The sequence below is a fragment of the Cucurbita moschata genome, unplaced genomic scaffold (assembly GCF_002738365.1).
Source record: "Cucurbita moschata cultivar Rifu unplaced genomic scaffold, Cmos_1.0 Cmo_Scf00016, whole genome shotgun sequence".
In the NCBI taxonomy this organism is placed as follows: Eukaryota; Viridiplantae; Streptophyta; class Magnoliopsida; order Cucurbitales; family Cucurbitaceae; genus Cucurbita; species Cucurbita moschata.
The window spans coordinates 4,903,879-4,917,403 of NW_019268532.1; the positions used below are offsets into that span (position 1 = coordinate 4,903,879).

The window sequence follows — 13,525 nt, forward strand, 5'->3', positions numbered from 1 at the left end:
GGAACCCTAAACATGCATACTATACATTATAACACTTATAACATACTTGGAATGCATGAAACATGCTTAGCCTATGGTGGGATTTTAAATCTATATGACATACTTTATGCATATACATATTCTATTTAATTAAAGCATACATTCATAATGCATAATTAATTAAAGACACTAAAGTGGGTTGGTTTTGGCATTTTAAAGCAAACAATTAACTAAATTATTACATTAATAATTAAAAATAACTTGAGCCGCTCCCGAGGACCACGAACTGGGCGAACCAACCCTTAAAAACGTTGAATCGGACCCCAACGGCAGAAAAAACACCCGAACCGCCTCTTCCATCTTCTTCGGTTCTATTTGCTATCTCTTCCATTTTCGATCAATTACAACGTAAAATGGACTCCAATGACTCCATAATTATTACAGACCTTTCTTCATTCATTAAAGCCCATACACATTAGGCTTATTACAATAATTGTATCAAATGAAAGCATAAAAAAAATGCCAAAACCAAAACCATCCACTTTAGCAACCACAAACTTCATTCATAAAACGGTACCCACCATGATCAAATTAATGTAAATAAAGTGCCTAAAACTTGCTCTGATACCAATTGATGGTGTTAATAGCAATTTGGATCTTAGGCACTTTTAGAATATCAATTATTGTAAATAACTAGCATGTTCATAAGTATTAAAACTTAATGAGTTTAAATACTAACCTTTTGTAGTTCAAACTCCTTTTGCCTCACGAACCGGTTTCGAACCACCACTAGTATCTTCTCCACTATCCTCCGGCCTTAAAACGGGATTGTGGAATCCGGTGAGTGACTAAACTTGGGAGGGATTTTGTATATGTGAAGAGAGTGTTTGTGAGAGGTTTTTCTCAAGGTTTTTCACCAAGATGAAGAAGACCTTCCATGTACCATGATCACTCTATTTAAAGAGTCATCTTTGCATGATCATGCAAATTTGAGATCACCAAATTTTGACACTTAAAATTCCACTCAAATGTTTGGGATTATGTGGCAAGCATGCATGTTTGAGTTAACCAAATTTTGACACTCAAAATTCCACTCAAACTTGTGGAGTTTATTTGGCAAGCATGCAAGTTTGGTTAAACCAAATTTTGACACCTCAAAATTCCACCATGCATGGATTTTTCCATAAATGAAGTCAACATTTTGACTTTCTTCATTTTAATTCATCAATTAATTTGAATAATGAATTTCAAATTAAAGTGACATTAAATGATTAATTAAACTATTTAATTAATATTTAATATTAATTCAAATGCCAATCCCAATCAATTCCGACACATAATTGATTAAGATATTTAAATCTTATTTAAATATCTCAGATTCTCTCATTTTGTTTAATTCGTAAATAAAACAAAATTGCGGTTAAATATATTGTATATATGTAACACATATTCCCTAATTTGAATTCGAACACTTCAAACTCACTCGTTACACTGTTCTATGGTTTAGTTCGATATGAGCTAGCAGAGGGACCTAATGGACCTATAGATCATGGGCTCCAACGATCCAAGATTAACCGGCTAAACTCATTAACCTTGTTAACCAACATTCGTTAACTACTAGGACACTCCACTATAGCCTAGTAGTTGCACTCCCCTCACTATAGATATATTTCTGTCCATTTGATATAACCATGATTAGTAAGTCGATCCTTCACAGGTTGTTCGTAACTAGAGTTGGGTCAATTTACCGTTTTACCCCTGAAGTTACTTCTTGTTCCTTATGTCTCACTGATCCTCTAATGAACAATTGGGTTGTGGTCCAACCAGTAAACCGAATCCCTCTCAGGCCAATGAGAGGGTGGGGCCCCTTGTTCAAGACCTAGAGTCAGTGCTTAAGGGAACTACCTCTCTTCTATCTCTAAATGTGGGTAGGAGTGAATTCCATCTTACACCCCATGTCCCCAGCCATTCACCCAGTCTTACCCCTGAAATGGGAGGCCTATTGAGTCGGTGAACTAGAGCCACTCTCACCCATGCAGATCTAAGGATAATTTTGAATAAACAGGAGTTCATGGTTAGCTCAGGATTAAAACCGAGTTACCTAGGTTATCGAATGAAAAGAAAATCAGTCTCAACAGTAAACGACATTATAAAGTGAGAGTAGTTTTCTTCATGGTCCGATCTTATGCAATACTCATTGCATAGGACGCCCCCACTCACATGTCTCCACATGTACAATTTAGTGATCACATTGTTTATATCATATACAAAAGTGGGCCGCATCCATAGTGTTCCCAGAATAAGGTACTCAGCCTTATCCTTATACTATAGATCATTTTGACTATATACTTGAACTTGATCCACTCTTATGTCTCTACATATAGTTCAAGTAATCATACTATAGCCAGAGTGTTCTTATTTTATTGGATTTAGATTAATGATCGTGAAGTTCACTTTATTCAATAACAGTCTTTACTGAATAAACAACAATAATAGTTCATTGAAAATAGAATATGTTTTTGTTTACAAACTATGAGTTTTAGGACATAAAACCCAACACTAGGGACCTCTCATTAAAAAATCCTTGGGGTTGCCTCTAGTCCGAACTAAATTGGATGGGTAGTACTTCCGTAAACACGACCCACATGTGCAAGGCATGAATCCTTGGGCAGTTCACACCCTCCTAGGCCCATCATCGTAGTGTACGTGTCCATGTTCATCATTATGAAAAGGAAAATATCCCGATGCTTATGTACATACAGAAATGCATGAGGTTCTTATGTTTCTCGTCTTTAAACGTCTTTATGACACAACCCTACTTTCATTCTTATATTACTAATAGTAATATATGTGCATTAGCTTTCCATCTTAACATCATAAATAATTTTTTGTAGGGTTGTTTCCTAGGTCGAGTTATGGACATAATGCAATATGGCATTCAGAACATATATCTTAACTTAATATAGAAAATAATGTCATATTAAGTTAATAAGATCATGCATAGTCATCATAATGCTATTGAAACGTGTCATAATAATCATAACACATCATCAAACATCATCACACAACATCATATAATTCATACATGTCATAATATATCATAGGTCATATGTCATACGTCATAATTATAAAGCATAAAGCATACATGTCAGTGCACTAGGCACATATTGTCATTCATCAAGCAAATTACTTCGTTTCCTATTACGCTGTTCATCGTCTTTGTTAGTATTTCACAATTACAATAAAATTCAACTTAAAATTGTGAAATAAGGCATTCTAATGACCTCTATTACTTCAATAAGGGTCAAAATCAGCTCTGGGGGAGGGGTCGGTGTCCAATTTGTGAAACCAAGTCGTCGGAGCCATTTTTTAGCCGAGAGGTGTTTTTCTGCAAGCATGACATGTGTTACCAAGGGAGAGGAATGCGTCACAGTACTCTTCTCGGATCGAAGCGCAGGTTCAGGTCAGATGACGCGGGTGCACGAGTGCTGCAGGCTTTAGCTGCAGTAGGTGGATTGGGCCAAACATTCAGTGTGGGCCTCGGGTTATTGGACTACTACAAGCGTACACGATTCGTCAACGGGTTAGACTACAGATCTGGATTGATGCATGTGTTGGGCAGAGTTAGTGGATTGTGGTTTGAGTTCGACCCGGATCCAGATCTGATGGATCCTTTCTTCTTCACCCGACTTTGCAGTTTTCCAATTTCCCTTCTCTCTCCTCCCCGCGGTCGTTTTCGATGTCTTTTTTGGTTCTTTTCTTCCTCTGTCTTTTTGTTGACCTCTCCTTTTCTCTTCCACAGAGTTTTGTGGCTCATAATCACCTACATTGATAGATCCATGAGATTTCTAAAAATTAAATCTATCTCTTGTTACCGACGTCAATGGACATTGGAGAGGCGCATAAACATATCTTAGGTGGTTGTACAGTCGTCGAGGTTGCCCGTTTCAGAAGTCAGGGTGATTGGTTTTAGGCTCGCCAAAAGATGCTTCGATTTTTCTCTCTCTAACTCATGTTTCTCTATCTTTTCCTCTCCTTGACATTGAGCAGGCGGGAGCGGTGTGGGGAGTGAGGGAGTGTGGTCTTGGTTGAGGACACGAGAATTTCGGCGGTTGCTGGAATTCTCACATTTTCTGGCAACTGCGCTCAATCTTTCTTTTATTTATTTATTTATTTTTATTATTTATTTTTCTTTTTTGTATATCGGGTGGCTATTACACGAGCCTTTGAATTAAGATTAAATATTATATATAAGTTATTCCAACGTTAATATCAACATAAAGGGTTGATTTCAATAAAAAGTCTTAACCTTAAACTTGCTTGCAGTTCTTAAGAATATGGACAAATAATTTAGCAAAGTTGAGGAAGACTCAACCATAGGCACATAAACTACTAAGTTAGGACTTCACACTCCTTAGAGTTTGTTTTTCTAGGGCAGAATTATGCGAGTTTCTGTGTAATATACATTGCTTATTACCCACAAAACATCTTACCCGGAATAGGAAAATGAAATCGGAGCATCCTATTTTTTCAAGGGGGGATTTGACCATGAAAGACTATTACTCACATAACATCTGACCCTGAATAGGAAAGAAAGAGGTGATCTGTGTTATTATCATTGCATATTACCCACAAAACCTCTTACCCAGAATCAGGAAAATCGACTCCGAATCCAAAGATAGAGACGCATCTGCTCCCGAATCACCTACAGAAAGAAAAAGAAAGAGGTTTTCCTTCCTTACAAAAAATTTAATACATAATCAAATATGGGGAAAGAGAGCGCAATAACTCTGGTCATCAAGAGGAAAGAATTGGCCTACGTGGCAATATATTCAAGAACTTTTGAAAGTTAAGGAAATTGCTGGCCTTAGACATTGTATAAAGATGTGTTTGATGATATATGATGGTTAGTAAAGTTTAATGATGTTATGAATAGATAACTAATTAGAGTACTAAGGCAACTAAAAAAAGTAAGCATCCTACCTCATATTTAGGAAAGAAACATGAGATTATTTATCTCATCCCTAAGTTGGATGACCTGACTCACGTCGTAGATTACGAGTCCTTATAGATAGGCCATGACCCAAGTTACAAGAAAAACCAATAAGAATTTTAGCCCGAGAAGTGTTGGTCTTCTGTACTTGAAAAATGGTCTTTAAAAAATCATCCCCAAGTAATTCGAAGTATAAGGGTCTTCTGTACTTGAAAAATGGTCTTTAAAAAATCATCCCCAAGTAATTCGAAGTATAAGACACTTTCGAGCTAACCGAAAGTTTTCATGCGTATGATGTAAGTTCCTTATAGATGAGGGAGAAATACCTCGAGTAATTTCAAGAATAAGACAATTCGAGAACGAAAATTCCTTTTAGATGTGTATGATGTAATAATCCAAAAATTTGAAATAAAAAAAAAAAAAAAAGAAACGGATTGCCTCATATTGCGGGGGTTGGCCTCCACTATAAAAGAAGGTCGTTCACATCATTTTAGTATCCTTGAACGATTCGAAGCCAGTCGGAGAATACATTTTGTGACGTCTCAAGGCATTTTTGCTAATCCGGCTTAGGTCTGATACGCTCGGATCCTTTCCTCCTACTTGTTGGAGTTAGGTTTTAAGTATTTATGCATAATTAGGCTTAGTTAGTTTAGTGAGCCAATTCCTATAATGAACTCTAATTTATTATGGTTGAACTCCTTTTGCAGAATTAAATTTGAGCTCCTACCTCCTTTTGCAGAATTAAATTTGAGCTCCTACCTCCTTTTGCAGAATTAAATTTGAGCTCCTACCTCCTTTTGCAGAATTAAATTTGAGCTACTACCGGAGTCAGGTTTTTAAAGTATTTATGCATAATTAGGCTTAGTTAGTTTAGTGAGCCAATTCCTATAATGAACTCTAATTTATGATGGTTGAACTCCTTTTGCAGATTAAATTTGAAAGAGAGACGTTAATCTAACATCAAAGAGTCGTAGTAGATTCGGCTTAAGCCAACCAAGTGACCTTACTATTGATCGAAATAGCTTGTCATTATCTTATGTATGACGACATGTGCCCAGTGGCCCTTACACATGTCATTGATGCTTTATGTTATATAATGATGTGATGATGTTATGTGATGATGTTATGTGACGATCTGATGATGTTATATGATCACATGATGATGTTAGATGATGATGTGATGATGCTATATGATAATGTGATGATATTATATGATGACTTGATGATGTTAGATAACGACGTAATGATGTTATGATATACATAATGATGATGATGCATAATAATAAGATGTTGCGTGACATATGATAATGATGCATAATAATAAGATAATGCACAACGTATGATAATGAAATGACTTAATATGATGATGTTGCATATTAAGATGATGTGTATGTATTAAATGTCACGATGCATTATGATGACGAGTTTTCAAAAACAATCCTAGTTAATATTAGTTATGATGAATGCATGAAGGCTAAGGCATGCATATTACTCAGAGTAATGTGTGAACAGTTATAGGGTTATGTCATAAAAATGATCTAACGGTTATAGGGTTGTGTCATAAAAATGAGGGTTGTGTCATACAAATGATCTAAAAATATAAATTATAGGGACCTCATGCATTTTGCGTGTTCATATACATCAGGATGCTTCTCTATTTATGATGATGAGTACAATGTGTACATTATCATGATGATAATGGTCATGCCTCGCATAACATTTTGGAGTATGTTGACCTCCGAAGATCGCTACGCTAGCTCGACTATGATGAGTCCAGGGGAGTGTGAATTACCTAGGGACTCACACTCGTACATGTGGGTCTTGTGTAATGTACTGCACCTCTAATTTTGTCTGGGAGGCCACCCCTACGATGGTATGGCGTGGTTTTTAAAATTTTCTGGAGGCCACCCCTACGATGGTATGGCGTGGTTTTTAAAATTTTCTGGAGGCCACCCCTACGATGGTATGGCGTGGTTTTTAAAATTTTCTGGAGGCCACCCCTACGATGGTATGGCGTCGTGGTTTTTAAAATTTTCTGGAGGCCACCCCTACGATGGTATGGCGTGGTTTTTAAAATTTTCTGGAGGCCACCCCTACGATGGTATGGCAAAGGCTATATTAGTTTTTCATCTTTCATAAATCCAAGAATTTCACCCTAACCATTCAAATAATAATCCATACTGCCTATCCATATGCTTCTTATAAAGGAACAAAGTTTCTTATCCAACCAATTGATAAATGTTCTACCATTATTACAATACTATCGTATTTGTGGTTGAGAAGGAACGAGCAACCAATGTATGAACAGACACATGTTAGGAAGCTACTGGTTTCAGGTACCCTAACAGGACTTCCCTCAATGACTAACATTTATTTACACCACATCACGTTATTAACAGGAAGAGTGGACTTCTTAGTGATATTTTTACTGATGCTAGGTTCTTGGTCTGCTTGCCTTCTTGGCCGAGGTAATTCTAACCCACAACAATATGCGTATTCAAATGGCAAACAATTCTAACACGCCTTTAAAGAATAGAGAAAATAGATCAAATTTTAGTGTTCCTATAAATCAAAGTTATGAAATAAAAATAAGAACACAACAAATCTTGTAAGCCTCAGATAGCAGTCTACTTGACATCAAGAAAATTCAGCCGGTAATTCCAACTAAAAGAACAAATCATCATTGGCTTTTGAAATCAATTAAAAAAACCGTCCCAGATCTGGAAAAAACTACTGACGAGCTTCATTTTTTTCTTTTTAAAAAAAAAAAAAAATTGTAATCACACAAAACGGCTCTGTAAATCTATGCAAAAAGATGAACAGATTCCTATCAAGATGTGAAAATTTTGGTTTTGGTTCAATCATAGCATCGTTGGTCACCGCCGTTGAGCTCTCGAAGACGTGGCATCGAACCGAATCAACAAAAACAAGAAAGAAAATCACAATATCCTCAGAGACCCGTTTCAAATCAACCACACAGGAGAATCACGAAAAACGGCTGAGAATTCCCAAGCAGAGCAGCAAAATGATCCAACAACCCGACCACTCCACGGTAGAAATGAATCGGCGTCGGGGTTCACTGCCTGATGGGAAACAACAGGCGTATCCACGGCTTCTCGCTGCGGTTTGGAGTGTCATACGGCACTTCCTATCAATTTTGGGAGTGCTTCTTCATTGGAATATTCACAGATGAACTTCAATAACCAAAATTAAACCCTAAACATAAATACAAACTGAATTCTATCAAAAAGAACCAAAACGTGAGGAAAATGAAGAACGTCGGACGATATTTATGGAGGCGAAGGAGGCCAAGGGATTAGCGGCGACGAATTTGGAACCCTAATTTCAGATGTTGCTTGCAATATGGGCCGAGAGTAGAAAATGAGCAAACAGGTCGAAAAATTCGGGTCTAATTAAAGGAGCCCAAGCAAAACGCATGTCACCAGTCATATTATTATTGTTGTTATTTTATCGTTTTTTTTATGAAAATGTCACAAAACCTCTTTTTCATATTTTGAGGTTGGTTTCATTTTCTCAACGAAGTTTCAATATATTTTATTTTGGGTCTTAATGTTGCCATCCATTTGTGTAACATGTTGTATTTACACTGCAATTAATAAAACAGTTGTTGAAACATTAAAATTCTGGTATAAAAGTCAAGCGAGCTCGTATTCTCTAAAAAAATTACAAGTGCATACAATTCAATGAGGATAGTTGAATTGTGTTGTCGTCTGTGTCAACATCTCTGTCACAATTATTTTATTGATGTCTAAAGGCGATTTAGAGAAACGGATCCAACACACTGACGCTTCATCGTCTTGGCTAGTCTCTTATGGTGATCAATTGTTGTTGCCACCATTCGATTGTCACCACCATATTTATGTTACGAGGGGAGGGGAGGGACAATGTGGGAGCAAGCATCATTTACTTATGCTTCATTAAACAATACATAGATAATATGTTCGAGGGGTTTCCCAAGCACATCATGCATCCAAATACACGAAATCTTAGAGTGTAAGCAATCAATGCGTGTTTCGCGACGACACGTGAAAAGGATGAATCGATACATGAAGCTGGCTTCTAAGTTCATCAAGCATTCAACGAAGGGTGCTGATAGAAGGGACTCACAAGACTCAATGCTACCGGTACGTGAGGTAATACTTTGGGATATACCAATGAGGAGGAGTTAGAGCCAACAGTTTGATGCCTAAAATGAGCTTGAGCAACGATCAACTATTCACACTAACTACAATGTGGGGTGCAAAATCTTTGTACGAAGCCAAACCCAAAAGATCGTGCGTGATCAAACAATTTTCTCTATGTTGAATAGGGAGAATTCATAAGGCATCTCATCTCAGTGAAAAGCAAACATCGACTAGCCAGCGTCAAACTACCATGTGCAAGCATCATCTAGGTAAGTCCACCATTTCAGCTTGACTTGGCTATCTCATTGTCTATCCCCACCCAACAAAGAGTCATGAGCATACACTAATTGCAGTCCAAGTGACATGTACAAAGGGGGAAGGAAAGTGTGGGTGGTACCTCGGTTGGGAACACAACACGTTCACCCAAAGGTTTGGAGGCAACACAACAACATTTGATGTCCAACAAGGCTCATGTCGCATGCCCAAAGGCACTCACCACCGCGCTGTCGTCTCCATAGGGTTTGACCGAGGCTAGGAGGCAACGCCACAACGTCCCACGCTTAATGAGGTTCATGGGACATTCTAGTGAGTCTCGAAATCAAGTTTCAGAATTTTTCCACCAACCAATTTTTTTTTTAATGAATTTTAAATATTAAAAAATAAAAAATTGAAAAAATAGTTAGATTTGTAAATAAATAAATAAATAAATAAAACTGAACTATTGGGCATCATTCTTTCATGTTAACTATAATTTACAACTCTACACAGGTACTTTCACAATTAACCGGTGATGGGTGTAATAACACATTCATAGTGGGTATCTTGGTGTAATGTACCTACTCTAGTATCAAAATTCTTCATTTTATTGTTTTAGATTACCAAAAGAAAAAATAATTAAATTTTACAAGCATCACTCTTTTCTTAGTTCCTAACAAAAAAAAAAAAAAAAAAATTCACAATAATACAAGCATTATAAATGTGCATTCACTTTTCGCGGCTATTGGGTGTGATGATATTTTTATAGTCCAAGGCTTTATACATATTCTCATTTTCCACCGATGTTAGTTGTGATGATTTATTGTAGAAGCTAACTACAAAGGCTTTGTATGTGTACTCACATTTCGTGGGTATTAGGTGTGATGATTGTTATGGAGGTAAGATCCAACACTTTAGTGGCTAGCCATGCGTGCCAAGGGGGGATGTATGCAATGGTGTGAACATGGACTTGTAGGTGTGTTTGCATTGGGGGGTGTTGGTGAGAATTATGAGTGTGTAAGGGTGCATGAGACATTGGTAGGGCATGTATCGAGCATAGGATGGGGTTTGGCATGAGCGAGTGGGCAAGCATGCGCGCATGCGAGGGGGATGGGCGAGCGTGTGGGGACCTTGGAGGCCTTTTGGGTTGAAGGCCATGTGCGGGGGTTTCGCACACTTGGGCGCCCACGGTCCAACCTATGCATCCTTCTCATTAACAACCAAAACCACACCAATCCTACACACCCATGCACTCAAGATGACCTTGCATCAAAGCTGGTAAAATATAGGAATTAAAAAAATAAAATCGTTCATGTATTTTCACTATTTATGTGTTTTGAGTGTCTTGATTTTTCATAGAGGTTAATCTCTAAGGGTTTTGTGGCTAGCATGCGTGCCTTGGAGTGGACATGTACACAAGGGTGTGAAAATGGACTTTAGCTGTGCTTGCATTTGGTGGGTGTTGGTGGGCATGACGTGCGAACAAGAGTGATATGGGCGTTGGTGTGGCATGGGGCTTGGCTCACACGCACTCAAGGTCATGAAGGGCTTATGCGCATGGGGCCAACAAGGCACGCGCACTCTCTCAGGAGCCACTAGGGCGCGCAAGTAGCGGTAAGTAGGGCGCCCTCATGTAGGGCTAGCATGGGGCGCATGCACGGGGGCCAACATTATTGCCCATGAGAACGCCTTGGCCATAGGCCTTAGCATGCACATGAGCGCTCAAGCCATGCTCCCATCCATGCATCATTCTCATTAACACCCAAACCCACACCAACCCAACTCACGCATGCATTTTTTATGCCCTTGCATTTGATGCGGTTATGAGTACGATCGGGCGTGGGAGGTACTTGGTGAAGGAGGCGCGCTTGCGGGCGACATGCAGGTGGTGCGGGCGTGGGGGACTGAGCGGGTTAGCCTCTAAGGGTTTTGGGTGTCTTGATTTTTCATAGAGGTTAACCAACAAGGGTTTTGTGGCTAGCGGGCGTGCCTTTGGAGTGGGCATGTAGGCAAGGGTGTGAACATGGACTTGTAGTTGTGCTTGCGTTAGGTAGGTGTTGGTGGGCATGATGTGCGCGCAAGGATGATAGGGGCGTTGGTGCGGCATGGGGCTTGGCGCGCATGCACTCAAGGTCATGTAGGGCACACGTGCACGGGGCCAACCAGGCACGCGTGCGCGCGCAAGCGGCAGCAAGCACGGTACCTTGTCGAGGGTCAGCACTGGCGAGTAGGACCAGCATTGGCGCACACAAGGGCGAACATTGGCGCCCATGAGCACGCCTTGCCCATAGGCCTTAGCATGCACACGAGTGCTCAGGCCATGCTCCCACCCATGCATCATTCTCATTAACACGCAAACGCATACCAACCCAACTCATGCATGCATTTTAGAGGCTTGCATTGGAGCATGTCCAATCATCAACACTTAACATTACATGTCTTATAACCTCCATGACACTTCAAAGAAATAAATTTGTTTATTGTGTGGGGAGGGATGAATTGGAGCGACGAATGGCTGAATCTCAGTGGATCATGGCAGCAAAACCACTCTACCACTTACAATACCCTATCGCATATTTAAGTCGTCTCCAAACGATTCTACCCATTGCTCAGTAGGAATTACGTTACAAGGCGGCCGTTGAGACTCATCCGTCACAAAGGCTTAGACAATGACACATGCCTTTAGGGGCCAAAAGGTCCCTACTGCTTGTCAGAAATCAAGCGATGGGCGCATGCGTCGCTTCTAGCCCAAATTCTGACTTAGAGGCGTTCAGTCATAATCCAGCACACGTAGCTTCGCGCCACTGGCTTTTCAATCAAGCGCGATAACCAATTGTGCGAATCAATGGTTCCTCTCGTACTAGGTTGAATTACTATTGCGACACTATCATCAGTAGGGTAAAACTAACTTGTCTTACGATGGTCTAAACCCAGCTCACGTTCTCTATTGGTGGGTGAACAATCTAGCACTTGGTGAATTCTGCTTCACAATGATAGGAAGAGCCGACATCGAAGGATAAAAAAGCAATGTCGCTATGAATGCTTGGCTGCCACAAACCAGTTATCCCTGTGGTAACTTTTCTAAGACCTCTAGCTTCAAATTTCGAAGGTCTAAAGGATCGATAGGCCACGCTTTTACCCTTTTGTTCCACACGAGATTTCTGTTCTCGTTGAGCTCATCTTCGAACACTTGCGTTATCTTTTAACAGATGTGCCGCCCCAGCCAAACTCCCCACCTGACAATGTCTTCCGCCCGGATTGGCCCAGCGAGGCAGGCCTTGGGTTCAAAAAGAGGGGCAGTGCCCTGCTTCCGATTCACGGAATAAGTAAAGTAACTTTAAAAGTAGTGGTATTTAACAAAGTTGGAGTAGAGTCAAGCTCAACAGGGTCTTCTTTCCCCGCTGATTCTGCCAAGCCTGTTCCCTTGGTTGTGGTTTCGCTGGACAGTAGACAGGGACAGCGGGAATCTCGTGAATCCATTCATGCGCGTCACTAATTAGATGGCGAGGCATTTGGCTACCTTAAGAGAGTCATAGTTACTCCCGCTGTTTACCTACACTTGGTTGAATTTCTACGCTTTGACATCCAGAGCATTGGGAAGAAATCACATTGCTATAGCATCCGCAGGGACCATCGAAATGCTTTGTTTTAATTAAACAGTCGGATTCCCCTTGTCCGTACCAATTCTGAGTTGACTGTTTGACGCCCGGAGAAGGCCCCCAAAGGAGCCGTTCCCAGTCCGTCCCCCAGCCAAAGGCACCCGATTCCAACCAACTGAACATGTTCTGGCACCACACGCCTTCAAAACATAAGGCTAGCCGAAGGATGGCCAAGCATCACCACAACGTCACACACTTAACAAGGTTCATGCCGCACGCTCGAAGGCACCTGACTCCACCCCACCTTGCATGTTTCATCATCGTACCAGCCATCAACCATCCTCAAGCCAACCCAAGTTAGAAGGCAACATTGCAACATTTCATTCTCAACAAGGCTCATGTCGCACGCCCAAAGGCACGCGACACTGCCTCACCGTGCAAGTTCCGCCACCGCATCGCCGCTGTCAACCGCCCTAATCCACCGACCACCACCCTACGCCCTAAGCATATGCCCATGTGCGGCGCATAGTTCTTGGGGTGGGGGGGGGGGGGGG

The 13,525-nt window shown here is 40.3% G+C and overlaps 1 long non-coding RNA gene and 3 other non-coding genes across 4 annotated transcripts; 1 reads left to right on the forward strand and 3 right to left on the reverse strand.

Moving 5' to 3' along the window:
• Positions 1 to 7,220: 7,220 nt before the first annotated feature.
• On the forward strand, positions 7,221 to 7,673 carry LOC111454433. Its single transcript, XR_002712424.1, has 2 exons — positions 7,221 to 7,301; positions 7,411 to 7,673. It is a non-coding gene; the product is annotated as an uncharacterized LOC111454433 (long non-coding RNA).
• On the reverse strand, positions 7,580 to 7,662 carry LOC111454765. Its single transcript, XR_002712498.1, has one exon. It is a non-coding gene; the product is annotated as a small nucleolar RNA snoR77Y (small nucleolar RNA).
• A 71-nt stretch (positions 7,674 to 7,744) lies between the features above and the next one.
• On the reverse strand, positions 7,745 to 7,886 carry LOC111454773. The gene has a single exon (XR_002712505.1). It is a non-coding gene; the product is annotated as a small nucleolar RNA snoR2/U65 (small nucleolar RNA).
• Positions 7,887 to 8,084: 198 nt separating this feature from the next.
• LOC111454774 lies at positions 8,085 to 8,152 on the reverse strand. The gene has a single exon (XR_002712506.1). It is a non-coding gene; the product is annotated as a small nucleolar RNA U49 (small nucleolar RNA).
• Between the last annotated feature and the right edge of the window lie 5,373 nt (positions 8,153 to 13,525).